Genomic DNA, 16,750 nt, shown 5'->3' on the forward strand with positions numbered 1-16,750 from the left:
AGAATCACTTTAATATATTAAGAAAACATATTTCTTGTTATGTCTAAGACTACATACATACAAAGCTTAAAAAAGCTTCTTTCCAAGGATTTGGTGTTCACAGGCCTTGTATAAGAGGATTACAAGTTAGTAGTAAAGGATTTACAGTAATTCTTAGTGATCTGTTATTTGTGAATTCTTAACCATTTTTAAAAGTCATTGAGCTATTCCTTTACTTAAAAAGCAGCCTGTAATATTTGATGCATACAAAAGAATGTATGTAACTAATGAAGTGTAATAATAAAATAAACACACATGAACTACCATCCAAATTAAAAGCTAGAATATTGCCTTTTCATTTGAAGTTTTTTATTCTTCCCTAATCCTATTCTCCTTTTTACCATCCCCAAGGTAATCGTTATCATTAATTTGAGTTGATTATTTTATTTTTTAAAACACTTTTACCATATATGTGAGTAACGCTAAAACATTTTATATTCAAGTTGCTTATTTTTGAGCTTATAAAAGCTATATATTTAATATAGCCCTCTGAATTTTTTAAGTAGCATATTCTAAGATTTACTTTTATTATTGTATATACTATATTTCATTCAAATTTAATTTAAGTACCATATTCCATTGTATGGATAGAGCACAATTTATTTATACTTTTTCTGGTCAATAAATACAAAGTTCCAGTCACCCTTGCAATGAAAAATAATGATTCTAGGAGAATTCTTAGGCAGCCTTTTCTAAGGTGAAAGTGATTGCTTCTTGGCCTCTTGGCTAAGATCATGTGACTAAGGAAGAAGTGAAGTAGGTCAAAACACCATTTATAGTAATAACAATAACAGTAATAAAAATAGATGCCAAGGAATAAATTTAACAAAAATTGTATGCCTTTCTGTAGACAAATCTAAACCCTTATTGAGACAAATAGGAGCCAAACAGAGATGTATACTATATTCATCAATTGACGTAAAATTTCAATTCTCCTTAATCTATAGATTAATTGCAATTTCAATAAAAATCTTACATAGTTTCAAAGAAATTTCACCCACTGATTATAAAATTAATTTGAATTTACAAAAACCTAAGAACAGCCAAAGCATTCTTAAAGGAGACAAATAGGTTTTGGGAACTTGTCCTATCCAGATACAGCAAAGTAAAAAATGCCCGATTTTCATTATGTATAATAATTACTTTTTTCCTTAGGCAGATGTATCCTGGGATAAACAATCAATATCAAGTGCATGTAGATATCTTAGCCTTATTGTGTGTCAAAATTACAACAAAAAACTATTAAAATACACTGTTAGCATGTAAATAAATTTTCCTTTAATGGGACTCGATGAAAGGGGGGGTAATCAGAAGGGGGAATGAAACATGAGAGACTATGGACTATGAGAAACAAACTGAGGGCCTCAGAGGGGAGGGGGTTCGGGGAATGGGATAGACCAGTGATGGGTAGTAAGGAGGGCACGTATTGCATGGTGCACTGGGTGTTATACACAACTAATGAATCATCGAGCCTTACATCGGAAACCGGGGATGTACTGTATGGTGACGAACATAATATAATAAAAAATCATTAAAAAAATAAATAAATAAAAATAAAAATTAATGGGACTCGATAACTACAAAGTAAAATTATTAAATTAATTATATGCATAAGTTTTAATGATTTTTATTGGGGATATTTGTTTAATTTATAATAATAATTGACCGATGGTTTTATGATAACGTCCCCATAGACTCTTCAGAATCTTTTCTCTGAGGTGACTGTCAGTTTCAAACTGTGTGGCCTGAGAGATCTAAATGCCTTTGATCACATTCCAAAAGAATGTGGGAATAAGAACAAAGTCTAAACTTTCTATAATATGATGCCAGGCCCAATAGGAGCTCTAGCACTTCACCTGACTAAATGCTTTGATCTTTTCCCACCATAATAGGATCAGAGTTTGTACTGAAAGATTTCAATTTCTCCTCTGGCCAGGCACAATTTCAGTATGGTTGCTTAATAAAATCAATGATACATACCAGTTTGTAATAAACAAAATTTTCAATCAATACAGCTTTTGAATATGTATAAATGGACATGAACATGACAGATATTCCACTGGCTTACAAGAGGAACACAAAAACCAACACTCCCCTTCATGCATTGCCCATTTTAAATTTTAAAATTTCTGGTAGTAATATTTGCTTTTTTCCCTCAAATATGTGGCACTTTTTGTTTGATTTAATTATTTTCTCTAAGAAGCCTTAGTTAACTCTATAAGGAACTTACCACCCTCTCTTTGTACGATGCTAGTATCCAGTATACACATCTCGCATAGCTTCTGTAATCCCTATTCCACCAAACTGTTCACATGACTGTTTTTCCTTACAGACTCTAATCTTTTGAGAACACAGATGGCATCCTATTCATCTGTGTGCAATGGCTATGGGAAAGTAAAGGACATTCTTCCCAAGGAATGTCAAATCTCTGAGCTGTTATCTCCACCGCCACATCAACCATAATATGTTTACTTTCATAATCAATTCTTTCACATGCTATGGAGGTTTACTTAAAGACCTTTTGAGTATTGTTTTTCAGAAAATCATTATGTGACCTTTTGTTCAACCAATTAATGATGTCATTGATCCATGCTACATTTACTTACTGTTTCCCATGGGTCAAGCACAGTGCTAGGTACTAAATATACAAATATGAAGAAGACACAGCTTGCCCTTAAAGAATTCAAAGACCAATCAGAACACAAAAACTAATAATTACAATGCAATGCAAGTGCTAAAACATAGACAGGAACACAATGATCTAGAAATACATTTAGTGACTGTTTCCGGCTACTTGAGAAAAGATTCAAAGAGCTTAACAAATTGGCAGATTTTGCCAGATAAAGAAAAAGGAAGCAAATAAGCAAATTTTAGGAACAATGTATGCAAAGACATGCAATCAAGAAAGGATCAGGCAGGGGGCGCCTGGGTGGCACAGCGGTTAAGCGTCTGCCTTTGGCTCAGGGCGTGATCCCGGCGTTGTGGGATCGAGCCCCACATCAGGCTCCTCTGCTATGAGCCTGCTTCTTCCTCTCCCACTCCCCCTGCTTGTGTTCCCTCTCTCGTTGGCTGTCTCTATCTCTGTCGAATGAATAAATAAAATCTTTAAAAAAAAAAAAAGAAAGGATCAGGCAGATTTAATGAATACGGAGCTGCTCTCTGTGTTTAGAGCACAGGGTATCGATGTGGAGACGAGAAAGGCTGGGAAGTTAGCCAGAAGACTAGAACAGATCTCAGAGGCAGTGTTATTTTGAGCAGGGGCCATGCTAATCTTCTCTGTCTCGTTCCAATTTTACTATATGTGCTGCTGAAGTGAGCACTCAGAGGCAAAGTTAAGAAATTTATACTTTATCTGTGGCAACATAAACATAGAAGAAATTGTTAAACAAGGCAGAGACATAATCAGATTTAGCTTTAGGAATGTCATGCTGGTGGCAGGATGAGAACAGGTTTGGAGGTGAGGAAAGTTTGTGGTATAAGGACCAATTAGGAGGCTTTTAAATACTTTAGGGAAAAGATGAGATGAACTTTCAAATGGTAGAGGCATTGCAGGGTGTAAGGGTTAATTGTTTGATATTAATGAAATAAACTCAACTGAGCAGAGTAGAAAGAAGAATCTATAGGATGGAGGAGTTAAGGGTGGGTCCTCATTTCTTCTATGAGACATTGACATGAGAAGAATCTTTATGGGTTTAAATAATGTTTGGGATGCCTGGAAAACAGATAGGCAGACACATCTAGTAGATAAATGTATCTGGAATTCAAGAGTAAAGTTTAGACTCACTGATTAGAAGTTGTCCACTTGTATCTGGTCATGAAAACCATGAAAGTAGATCAGATCACTCAAAGTTTATACAGACAGTAAAAATGAATGAGAAAGGAGGAGACCTTGAGTCATCCACCAACATATAAATAGTGGTCAGAGGATAGAGGGGAAAAAAGACTGTAAAGAATCCCAGATAGGCTAAACAAAATGATAACTAGAAGCCATCAGAGAACAGGCAATTACTGTCAAAAACTGCAAATCCCTCCGGTGAGAAAAAAGCTTAAATTTCTCAAATAAGAAGAAACTGCCAAGGAGGTTGGAAAAGCCATTCAGGGCAGGGCAGGAGTTAGAGAGTAGATTACCAAGGTTTGAGGGGCAGGCATAGAAGATGTAAACTATTTTTTAATAAGAATGATGCTGAAAGGAAGGAGACATATAAGTGCAATAGTTTGAGCAAAAGGTTAATGTAGGGCTTCTTCTTCTTCTTCTTCTTCTTTTTTTTTTTTACAACCTGAAAAGAAAGAGCTAAAAGAACAGGCAAATTGTTGGTAGAAAAAATAGAAAAGATAATGGGATAAAATCTCTGTATAAATGATGGAAACTGAGATACTGGTATATTTGTTTCCTACTGATGCTGTAGTTTGGTAGCTTACAACAAAAAAATTAGTCTCTTACGTTCTGGAGGTCAGAAATCCAAAATGGGTTTTACGGGGCTAAAAAATCAGGATGTCCGTGGGTCTGTGCTCCTTTCTGGAGGCTATAGGGGACAATCCATTTGTGTGCCTTTTCAAGCTTCTAGAGGCTACCTGCATTCCTTGGTTTGTGGCCTCATCCTCCATCTTTAAAGCCAATACTATGGCATCTTCAAATCTCTCTCTCAATCTCCCTCTCTCTCTTTCATATCTCAGCTTCCATTGTCATATATCTTCATATCTCCTCTCACTCTGACCTTGAATTTCCCTTTTACAAGGGACTTGTGAGGAAATTGGGCCAACTCAGATAATCCAGGATAATTTCCTTATCTCAATCACATCTGCAAAGTCTCTTTTGCCACATAAAGGAAAATATTTACAGGGGCCAGAGATTAAGATGTTGAGTTTTTGAGGGGACAATTATTTTGTTTATCACACTGAGTAAGAGTGGAATGATTAAACTAGGAAGGGACAATCAACTCTTCTTCTTCTTCTTTTTTTTTTTTTTAACATTTTATTTATTTATTTGACACAGAGAGAGATAGCCAGCGAGAGAGGGAACACAAGCAGGGGGAATGAGAGAGAAGGAAGCAGGCTCCCAGCAGAGGAGCCTGATGCGGGGCTCGAGCCCAGAATGGCGGGATCACGTCCTGGGCCGAAGGCAGACGCTTAACGTCTGAGCCACCCAGGCACCCCAATTCTTCTTCTTTTAACAGGAGAGAAGACCAGAGTGTATGATGTCATATGGAAGCACAGAAGCAAAGGTGGGAACTAGTCCTGTCTGGTGGCCATATTTTCTTCTTGGCAGCGCTGGGATGGTGAAGTATGCCATTGACAAGAGGAACAAGTTTTTGGAAAACCCAGTAAAGTCGGTTGCAGAGAACATGACAAGAAACGGTGAAGAGACCATGAAGAAGCATGCGGGAGCTCTGATGGAGCTAAAAAGTATAAGACCTATGTGGACCTTATTGACTCAGCATGGAGATTTGTCCAGCAACACTTTGAAGGTGGGAACAGAATCAAAGAAAATGAATAGCTGGATTCATCAAGTGATGGATGTCTAAAGGGTGGCTATAGTAGGGAAAACAAGGAGGAACGTAAGCAAGGATCCTGGGGAATATACATTATCGTTGAAGCCACTGATCCTAACATTAGGCTTGGTCAGGTTCACTCTTCCCTGATTTTGAAATTTTGTAAAAATTTATTTAATGTACAAGATGTGTGTGTGTGTGTGTGTGTGTGTGTGTGTGTGTGAGAGACACAGAGAGAGAAACAGAGAGAGAGATTCCTGAGCCTTGGAAATGCAAAATTCTTGGCTATAGCACTGACAGGTCAATATCCTTATATACTCAAATTACAAAATCATGTCAGCAACCAAAGTAACTTGGTGGAAGTTGAAACATAAAAGTAGATTAGGATGATTAATAAATCCATCCTCATTCTTCTAGTATATCATATTAGTATATCATATTAATTTAAGTTTTTCTGAAATCTGTTTTTGACAGGCTGATTAATTTTACTGAAAGTTTATTTAACAAAGTTTAAAGTGAATTAGCAAATAAAGAGAGTTTTCCCACTGGCAGAGATAAAAAAATATAATTTACTACATAAGTATTTGGTAATTATTTTGTCATCAGATATCTTTTATGAGAAATTTAACTCTATCTCCCATGTAATCTGTTCCATTTAGTTTAACTCTGGGTCTCATTATTCTCATTTTATCAGTTACAATTCATTAAAATATTATGCCAATTTCATTAGCAGGTCAAAAACTGTCAGTCAACATTCTAGAAAGCCACAATCATTTCATTACTGAGTATTTTACTTCTAAATTTCCCTAACTAGGAGTATACTGGCAAGCTTTTCATCAAATATGAAATGTTCTCATTATAATTTGTTTTTTTCCTTAAAGTATTACATTATGTTTTGTTTATTTAAATACCCTACTACTTTCCTATTGTTCTTTTCTTGGCGTCATTTACACAGACAACCAAGTGGATCTAATGAATTTTGAATATTTTAAACCACTTAGAAAATCAGGTACGTGTGAAACTCACATAAAGAACTTTGCAAAAATACAGATGGGGGGGCGCCTGGGTGGCACAGCGGTTAAGCGTCTGCCTTCGGCTCAGGGCGTGATCCCGGCGTTATGGGATCGAGCCCCACATCAGGCTCCTCTGCTATGAGCCTGCCTCTTCCTCTCCCACTCCCCCTGCTTGTGTTCCCTCTCTCGCTGGCTGTCTCTATCTCTGTCAAATAAATAAATTAAAAAAAAAATACAGATAGGGATGAGATTAGTAAATGTTTTGGAAGAAAAGGAATGCCATACTCAGTGCCCTGGATTAAGATGACTGTTGTAGCAGTTGGCAGTGGGGATAGATCAGAGGCACAGGCTCCAGAAAGGAGCACATTCCCATAGCCAGTGTGCTAAGTAATATAGTCCTGAGCCAAGATTATGGCCATAAACATGGCAAGATTATTAGAAATGGAAGAGAAATATGTAAAATCGGCTTAAAAGAAGCTGCCCTAACCATCTCACAGAGTTGTTCTAGAAACAATGTGAAATTTCAGAGGGAAAATTTAGAAAAGACAGAATTTTTTATATGTCTAAGTCTTCACATTATTCATTCTGTAAGAGCCCATTTCTCTCTGAAGTCTCTGTGCTTCACTTGAAAGATTTTGTGAGAGAAGTTCATGCCTGCTGCCACAAACTTTTGCAGTCAGTACTCACAACCTGCTTTTGTAATGGGCTACGAAAGTAGATTTTTATTAGTTACTTCCTTAAAAAACATTATCTACATATCATCTTTTAAAATGAAAGCTGTTTGAGAAAGATATTTGTATTGTTTAAATATTTACATATATAAAATTCAATATTATGCTCTGAGCCATTGTCTCTTTTGGAATAAAATTCCATGCCAGTACTCATAAATTTTGATAAATGAGAAAAGTAGCGTTTCTCCTTTTTTTCTGCCATTCTATCCAAATGAATTAATAATAAATTAAAGTTAATAAAATTTAAAAATGCAGCACAATAAAAGAAGTACTCATATTTAAATGTGACATAGATTTTTACTATTAAAGAATAAAGAAATGAAAATACGCCAAAATTAGTAGTATTTAATGTTCATTTTAGTTTTTCATCAAGTTTTCAAGCCATGGAATTCTCCATCTTGTTCCTTGTTAGTGCTTACATCTGAGAGTAATTTACTGACTAACTATGACTTTAGGAGTTTGAAACTGAATGAGGGATAGTTAAAAACCAAGGCATTAAATTTTTTGAACCATTAGTCAACAAATAATTAGTCATATTGGCAAACAACTGCATTCGCAAGGTATAACTGCTGAAATAAGCATGTTTCAGAAAATGTCAGCTGTAGGGCAATCATTGTTACTATAGCAAACAAGAAAAATAAACCTTATCACAATGAAATGCTTATTCCCAAGAAAAAAATACCTTTTATATGTTTGTATATAAATATATGATAATGTAATTTCTTCACATTTTTTCCATCAAAACCAAATAAACCACTTTAAATGGTCACTCAAATTCAGGTTTTAGTTCAGCAAGAAGGTGCCACTGCAACATTAATGTACAAGATAAAGTATTTCCTCACCTGTGCATACATCAATCTTTTCAAATTTTGATAAATTATCATAATGAAACAGTATGGCTCATTTTAAGTTAATGTATATTAAAAAAGACAAACTAGATAAATTCAGAAAGTAATTTTCACATCTCAAATTTCTTATTTTACTAAGGGATCACTATTGGTTTCCTCTCCATTAGTGCATTTAATATAATTAAAAAATAAATAAATACAATAAACACAATTTTGACTAATATTTTCAGAAGCATCTATTCTAAAATGAGTTTACTTGTATCCTATATATTGTGTGTGTCCATTTGAAAATGTGGAACTGACGAACATGTCTCACTAAAACATTTTTTGCTGATTTTTCCCAGTCTGCTTTCATTAAGATTGTTATATTGCCAAGATGCCTCTTACCTCAACGTATTTCAAAATGGATATCATAAACAATATTAATAATCCTGGTGGATTATTACATCTGTTTACACTTTTGAGATTATCTCATCACTTTTAATTGAGGGAAACCTGTGTAATATAAACCTCACACTTAAAAATTGAGATTCAATCATAAATGTCTTCATTTTCCTGATTTTCATTCTGCCGAGTTTACTACCTAATTCGCAAATAGCATTACATTAAATATTTAACATAACTTCTATAAAATACTTCAGCCTAAAGTAAAGAAACTAATTTACAATTCCAACATCATCCTAGACTGGATATTTGTGATTCTGAATTATTTTTAAAACTGTTTTCTTAAATCCTGATTGGTTTCATTGTAGATACCAAGGGAACAGAAGTTAAATTCCTTATATTTCTACTTTCCTCATTCTCTCTCTTTAGGTACAACTCTCTCTCTCTCGAGATAGACCTAGAAATGATACAGAGATGAGATAATAATAGAGTTTTCTTTCTATTCCCATAGGTAATTATATTCTGACCCCAGAGAAACAGGAGAGTTTTCAGAGTAATTCTGAGTTTTTCCAAACTTCTTTTCAACTCTGAAGAGAATTACCAATAACAAGCTCACCAACTATAGCAGCCAACTTAATTTACCTAATCTTCAATTATCAACTTGACAAATGGTATTTGCATTTTTCTTTCCAAGATATTTAGTTACTCCAAAGGGGGGAAAAATGCTTATTAGTGTATGAATTCCCTTTGAACTTTTTATTGCCTTTCCCATTACTCTTCTTAGTTATAGCTCCAAGTATGAAATTATCTACTCATCAATATATTAGGCAAAATTCAACCTAACTGGTACAATGAGAATGATTTACTATCTATTGGATTAAATAACTGAAACTTTTTGAGTACAAATAATAATTTATTCTCTTGCTACAAAGAGAAACAAAACACACTCTCCATTATAAACATAATGGAAAGAATGTGGTTTTAGAGCTAGCTAGACTTTGGGCAGTTTACCTGATTTTTTTTAACATCAGTTTTTCATTTTTAAAATGGGGATAAAATGCCTACCTCATAGGACTAGATAAAAATACACCCAGAGTTTGACACATAATCATACCCAATAAATGAGAGCAGAGAAGGAGGAGGGAAAAGAGATGATTATTATGATGTAGCCATCGCTATCTGAGGCCAAGCAATCCCATTCCCTCCCCTCAACTCATCTTCATTCATTCCCCATCACTAAAATTACCTACTTTCCTCAAGGTTGGCCCTTCCCTACATAATCGTAGAGTTTCTCAAAACTAGTGGAGTCTCTCTGTATTTGTACACTCTTGACTTAGCCTGATACGTAGTTAAGAATTTGGTAGATTCTAAGAAGTCCAACTATGTTTATTTAGAGATGTAGTCTACATTAATAGAACCAAGTTGGCTTCACCTCCTTCCTCTCCACATCTGATTTAGGCCAGGTATTTGGGGTGCAATGACAAAAAAAGACTGGCCATGTGAACCAAGTCTAGTTCCTTAGAAAAGGTCAAGATTCTATGTGCATTATAATGTTTTATTTTCTCCGGTTTCTCCCCAGACTCAGAGAAGTAGAAATTCTTTGTTTCCAGCAAGGAGTAAATTCCCTCTACAGAAGTATTTTGGTTGCCACACTTTAGACGGATATTAATCACTTTTACATGTTTTGACTACAGATATTTGCCTGAATAGACTCAGGTAGGTACAAACTCAGCTTTACAAGGTCCGTTCTTTTCCATGCTTGTGGCCACCATGCAGGCCTACATTCTTCTCAAAAATATTATGGCCTAAGTCAGATCCATCAATAAACAGTGAATGAGACGCAGAGGTATGTGCAAGAAGATTATAGAGCAGGGCTCTTGAGACTAATATCTTTGAGAAGAATTCAGGAAGCCACAGCGAGCAGAGGGAGAGGTTAAATCACAATGAATTTGCAGTAAGGGACTCAGCTGAATTCACAGGGAGATTGGCGGTGGACTAGCCTTTTGGAGTCAAATTCGGGTAGAGGCCTGGCCTTTTATCCTGCATTACTGGTTCCTTCTTTGGGAGAGGCTGCTCCCTGTTGCTGAGGGCAATTGTTGGGGAGGCACTCAGCTGTGACAGCTGGTACCAAGCACACATGGCAATTTGCAGAATGAGTGTTTCGTCCTGAGGGGAGGTACGGGTGGTGCGCTGCACAATTCACTACCTACTGCTAATCAACCAGCATTTACTTTTAGTCCTTCAAAATAAAATATTTTATGGGAATTGAGAAAAAAAAGCATGTGTATTAAGATGAAACAGCGTTTGTCACAGTGACATTTCAGTAACTTTACCAGGTGAAAATATAACAATCCTTTGGAAGGAATTTTTTCCTTTATCCACCACAAATTAGGGTTTCAGGGGCCAACCTGCAAATATAACAATTGATGATCACAGGCCTTGCTATTCTATAGCATGAAGGATAGCAGAGAGAATACTGACCATCTAACGGCAGTAAGAAAGCTGAGAATGGTGGATCTTAGTGAGCTGAAGACCTGGGGAATAAATCAGGCCAGAAGTGCCTGAAAAACTGCAGGCACTCTAGATTTCAGAAACCAATAAACCTAAAGGTCATGGTAAGTACCATATCCTGGTACTTATGTAGCTATCCTTATTTACCAACAGCTGTTTCTACATCAGTGTTTCCCAGTGGATTCCTCCTGCACATCAGTCCCCCAGGATGCTCATGAAACGAAGTTCTGGGTCAAATGTGATTGGGAAACTCACCATACCAAAATCCCCCAAAGACTGCCGTGTTTGTTAGGATATTAAAGTCTCAAGTCAGTCTGTCTACTTTTTTTTTTTACCTTGTCATTTTTCACATTCGTACAATTATACCATCCTTTTTCATGCAACCTTTATTATCATTCTAAGGAAATCATGTCCTGGAGAAATGAAGCTGGGTCATCCTTCCCCATGTAATGTTAAAATGTCTTATGGGAAAAAAAATAAATACTTCAATTAATCAACAGGCTGCTTTGCCAGGACAGAATTCAAATATACTCTTGTGGATATCTTTTACTGAAATTCCTCTGAGAAATTTAGGCAAAAAAGCAATTGCAACTTTAATGTCAACAAAATAGTTTTTCTGTCAGTGAGTCACATGTGTCTACAAACTCTTTTTCTTACATATTTAAAATAATCAATTAAGACACTTCACTTTTTCATATACACCAACATTTGAATTTTCAGAATGTCTATGTGTGTATCACTATAGGAAAAACCACCATAGGAAAAGCAAAGGGCCTTTCTGAGTTGAGGCGGGATGCAGCCATACTAAACTGACAAACCCTTTCTATGTAACATGATATAGGCAGAGAAAATGTGTCACATGGAAGAAGGGGGCTTTGCAGTGACATGAAAAAGGGATCCAATTCCAGCTTCATTCCCTAGCTGAGTAACCTTACCCAACTGCTCCCCTCCTTTGACTTCGGGTTTTACATATGTAATATGAAGATGACCTCATCTGTCTTGAAAGTTATGTTGGAGATTAAATGAAATAACATTTCTATACGGAAATAAACTCAATAGTACTGTTGCTTAACAAACAGTACTGTTTCTTACCTACCCCCTTGTCTCATTCCTTCTAGATGATCCAGAGGAAATGAGGGATAAATTTTCCAATAATTATTTTCTTCAAAATCTCCCCTTTTTTCAAATTTTTAAAACTCATGATCTTATTGAAAATACAGGCAAAAATCAGAAAGGACATTGAAAGGGAAAATATTAGGACAGCTGAATCGGAACATGATAATGGGAAGCTTAAAGACTAGAAAAAACAAAAGCGTGAAGATTTCCCTTATTCAAGGTTGCCCCTTACCTTCTGTCTCTTGAAGGTTTTTGTAAAAGGAGAAAGTCCTTTAACCCTTTATAATTTTTGACATTTTTCCTAATACAATTTGGACATTTTAATCATACCAAACTATATCTACCTGGCAATTAACAATAAATCCATCGTAGAGTTTGAGTGTCTGTTCGCTGACAGCATGAGTGCTCATAATATAAAATGCAAATTAGAAGTTAAAAGTCACTACTCTTCACTTCTCTCATTGGCAAAAATCAGAAAGTTTGATGACATGCTGTGTTCGCAAAGGTTGATGTAAACCAAAATTGGTACAACATAGGGAAGACAACTTGGTAACAGCTGACAAAATTTGAAATGCATCCTTTTTGACTCAGCAATACCATTTCTAGCAATTCATTCTGTAAATATTCTCTTGTGTACAAAACAAAGCATGTTCCAATGTACAGCACTGTTGGTTATAGCAAAAAACTAAAAATAGCCTAAATTTCTATCATTTAAGAACTATTTAAGTAGTTAAGTATATCTCTAAGATAGAGTAATGTTTATAATTAACCTGATCACGAGGGAGACTTCTTTTCCACTTGGATTATCTACCTATTCAAAATGTTTCAACCTACAAAATCCTTACCTACCCCCTTGTGGTGTGGTATAGAGCCTCTGGAAATATAGGCTAAGTTATCCTGAAGAGATTCATCCAGCCACCTTCAGCTTTGAAATACTCTGCAAAATATTTTAAAGAGAAAAGAAAACTTTGAAATACTCTGCAAAATATTTTAAAGAGAAAAGAAAACTTCCAATTAAACAATGTGAACTGAAACTAAAACAGGAACATGTCCTTAATTCCTTCAAATACTGCTGTTTAATACAAAGAAAATGTTTTAGTTTAGGTGCATGATAATTACAACGAGCTCTTCTAATATTTTCCAGAGATGCTATGTGGATGATTATTTCATATATCTATCATATTTGGGTCACCCTAAGCTCAACATATACATTAACTATTGAACCCTTCAAGTTACAAGTCTGTGTTCGATCAAGCCATTTACTTTGTGATGACTTACATTCAAAGCAAAATAAGAAGGGATAAGCACTCATACTTATAAAGTCAGTATAATTCACTTTTCAGTGACATAGTCTTCTTTCAAAGCCAAGTTCTGAAATCTACAGAGAGAAATAATACTATCAATTTTTATGCTCCATTATTTAGTTCAATTTTTTCTTTAAAAAGTAAACTTCAAACTCAGAGAACTTAGTAAGTAATTAGTTTGTCAATATTAAGGATGTGTTCCCATAATTAAATTTCTAGGAGGTAGAAGAAATTTAATTTACATTTTAACACTACTCTCATAGGAAGATGGCTTTTTTTCCCCTTGGCTCTATCTTATCATCATCTCTGTGTTGTGGGCTCTCTCTCCTTACCATTACAGTTAATTAAAAAAAAAAAGAAAGAAAGAAAGGAAAAAGAAAGGGGATAGGATAATTGGAAAAGACTTTTAAATATAATTCAAGGTAATGAAAGAGACAGAATATAACTTTTACTGTTTGATGTGCTTAGCTTGGAAACCCTTCAGAGTGAGAGACATTTGATTTTTTTACACTATCTGGAATTGACCAAAACTGGAAGTAAAGCAAGCTGCCACCTGGAATCTGCACTACCTCTGGGTCTTCATTCCCTACATCTTTCTCTGAATCCATGCTACATAAAGCATGTTCAATGGATGAACAGCATTGCCATTACCTGGGAGCTTGTTAAAAAAGAAGAATCTCAGGCCCTACCCCAAACTTCTTAATCAAAATCTGCACTTTAAACAAAATTTCCAGGTGATTTGTATGGACATTAAAGAGTGAGAAGTAATACTCTAGATCTGAAAGTCCTCTCCCCCCCCCCCACTCAGCAAACATTAACTGTGACAGAGGTTTGAAGAATTCTTAGGACAAAGATGAAAACATCCTATAGTCTCCCAGCCCATAGCCTCTCCCTTCCATTCCAACTGGCATGTCATTACCAAAATGGTCTTCTCAAAATACTGTTTGTGATATGCTCCTCATAACAACTATAATAACAAACTCATTTGCAGTATTTTTTTCAACTTCCAAGTACTTTCAGGTAAGTTAATTTAGTTCTCATAACAATACTGTGAAATATGTTGCATTAGTTCCAGGTGAAATGCATTCTCAAAAATGTGCCTAAAATCAATCATGAAGTAAGCAATGCAGTCAGGCTTCACTGTTTTAATTGCTAATATTAAATATCACCCTTTCTCCCTCATTTCATGCTGGACCATTCCCCTGCCCCAACATTCAATATTTCCCAATTGCATATTAAAGAAAATTCAACCTGTTGACCCAGTCTGGTCTCACTGACCTCTCCTACCAACTATGTCAAAACCAACTCTTTACGTTGGCCTCACAACCCAGATGTAGTCACCTAGCCCTCCTTGTTCACACAATGTCCCTTTCTAAGAAATTATCATCATCCCAATTTTTTGAAATGCAGTTAATGATCATTATTATACAAGAAGGAATATAAATCATAAAGTGTTCTGAGTTACTCACCATAAACATTTTCAGGTCTTCAACATTTAGGAAATCTGGATATGCATTAAGAAAATGAAAAATAGCACCTTAATAGTTCCTTTGGAACTAGAAAAGACTCAGGTCCTCCTTTGAAGGTAAACTTCAAATTCAGAGAACTTAATAGGTAATTAGTTTGTCAATATTAATAAGTAATTAGTTTATATTAAGACTAAGTTGTCTTAGTCTCTTCCAGCTGCTATAACAAAGTACCACAGACTGAGTGGTTCCTAAACAACAGAAATTCATTTCTTACAGCACTGGAGGCTGGGAGTCCAAGAACAGAGTGTCAACATGGTTGAGTAAGGGCCTTCTTCAGGGTCACAGACTTCTCGTTGTATCCTCACACAGTGAAAGGGGTTCGGGAGCTCTGTAGAGTCTCATTTGTAAGGACATTAATCTCATTCATGAGGGCTCTGCCTTCATGACCTAATCAACTCCCAAAGACTCCCCACCTCTTAATGCCATCACCTTTGGGGGTTAGGATTTCAACATTTTGGGGGGACCAAACATTCAGACCATAGAAAATACCAAATAAATTATCCATTATTTGAAAAAGGCATTTACCATTCTCTGTGATCATGACTGTTGTCTGCTACTTATAAGCCAAGTGTAAAAATTACAGAATTAACAGATCTTCTTGTTGGATAGGCCCCTTTATTATGATATAGTGTCCTTCTTTATCTCTTATTACAGTCTTTGGTTTAAAACCTAGTTTGTCTGATATAAGGATGACTACTCCAGCTTTTTTTAAATGTCTATTAGTATGATACACGGTTCTCCACTTCCTCACTGTCAATTTGGAGGTGTCTTTGGGTCTAAAATGAGTCTCTTAAAAGCAGCATATTGATGGGTCTTCTTTTTTATCCATTCTGATACCCTACGTCTTTTGATTGGGGCATTAAGTCCATTTACATTCAGAAAAATTATTGAAAGATATTAATTTGGTGCCATTGTATTACCTGTTAAGTTGCTGTTCCTGCAGATTGTCTCTTCCTTTTCTGGTCTTTCTTACTTTCGGGCTCTCTCTCTGCTCAAAGAATCACCTTTAATATTTCTTGCAGGGCTGGTTTAGTGTTCACAAATTCCTCTTACACTGTTGGTGGGAATGCAAACTGGTGAAGCCACTCTGGAAAACAGTATGGAGGGTCCTCAAAAAGTTAAAAATAGAACTACCCTATGATCCAGCAATTTCACTACTAGGTATTTACCCAAAGGATACAAAAATACTAATTTGAAGGGATACATGCACTGAATGTTACAGCAGCATTATCAGCAATAGCTAAATTATGGAAAGAGCACAAATGTCCATTGATAGATGAATGGATAAAAAAGATGTGGTATATATATGATGGAGTATTACTCAGCCATCAAAAAGAACAAAATCTTGCCATTTGCAACACCATGGAGCTAGACAGTACTATGCTAAGTGAAATTAGTCAGTCAAAGGAAGACAAATACAGATGAACATAGGGGAAGGGACAAAATATAAAATGAAATCAGAGAGGGAGACAAACCATAAGAAACTCTTAACTCTAGAAAACAAACTGAGGGTTGCTGGAAGAGAGGTGAGAGGGGGCTGGGGTAATTGGGTGATGGGCATTAAGGAGGGCCCTTGATATAATGAGCATTGGGTGTTATATGCAACTGATGAATCACTAAATTCTACCCCTGAAACCAATAATATACTATATGTTAAGTAAATTGAATTTTTAGAAAAATGATGGACATACATTTATATTGTATATAAATAGAAAAGAAAAGAAAATTCAAAATTACTAAAATAGTAAAAAATTAGATAAAAAGCATTTCTCTAGCTAAGACAGTA

General features: G+C 35.5%; 1 long non-coding RNA gene and 1 other non-coding gene across 2 annotated transcripts in view; both read right to left on the reverse strand.

Annotated features, from left to right (window-relative positions):
* The window catches only part of LOC103657407, a 50,623-nt gene extending 34,649 nt beyond the window's left edge, over positions 1-15,974 (reverse strand). Inside the window, exons 1-2 of the long non-coding RNA XR_005838352.1 lie at positions 15,885-15,974; positions 12,981-13,068 (exon numbers count right to left, since the gene is read on the reverse strand). This is a non-coding gene — a long non-coding RNA (uncharacterized LOC103657407). The remainder of the gene's footprint in view (positions 1-12,980; positions 13,069-15,884) is intronic.
* LOC121105735 lies at positions 3,255-3,359 on the reverse strand. The gene has a single exon (XR_005838386.1). It is a non-coding gene; the product is annotated as a U6 spliceosomal RNA (small nuclear RNA).
* Positions 15,975-16,750: the final 776 nt, after the last annotated feature.

Source organism: Ursus maritimus, unplaced genomic scaffold (genome assembly GCF_017311325.1).
Source record: "Ursus maritimus isolate PB19 unplaced genomic scaffold, ASM1731132v1 scaffold_29, whole genome shotgun sequence".
NCBI lineage: Eukaryota > Metazoa > Chordata > Mammalia > Carnivora > Ursidae > Ursus > Ursus maritimus.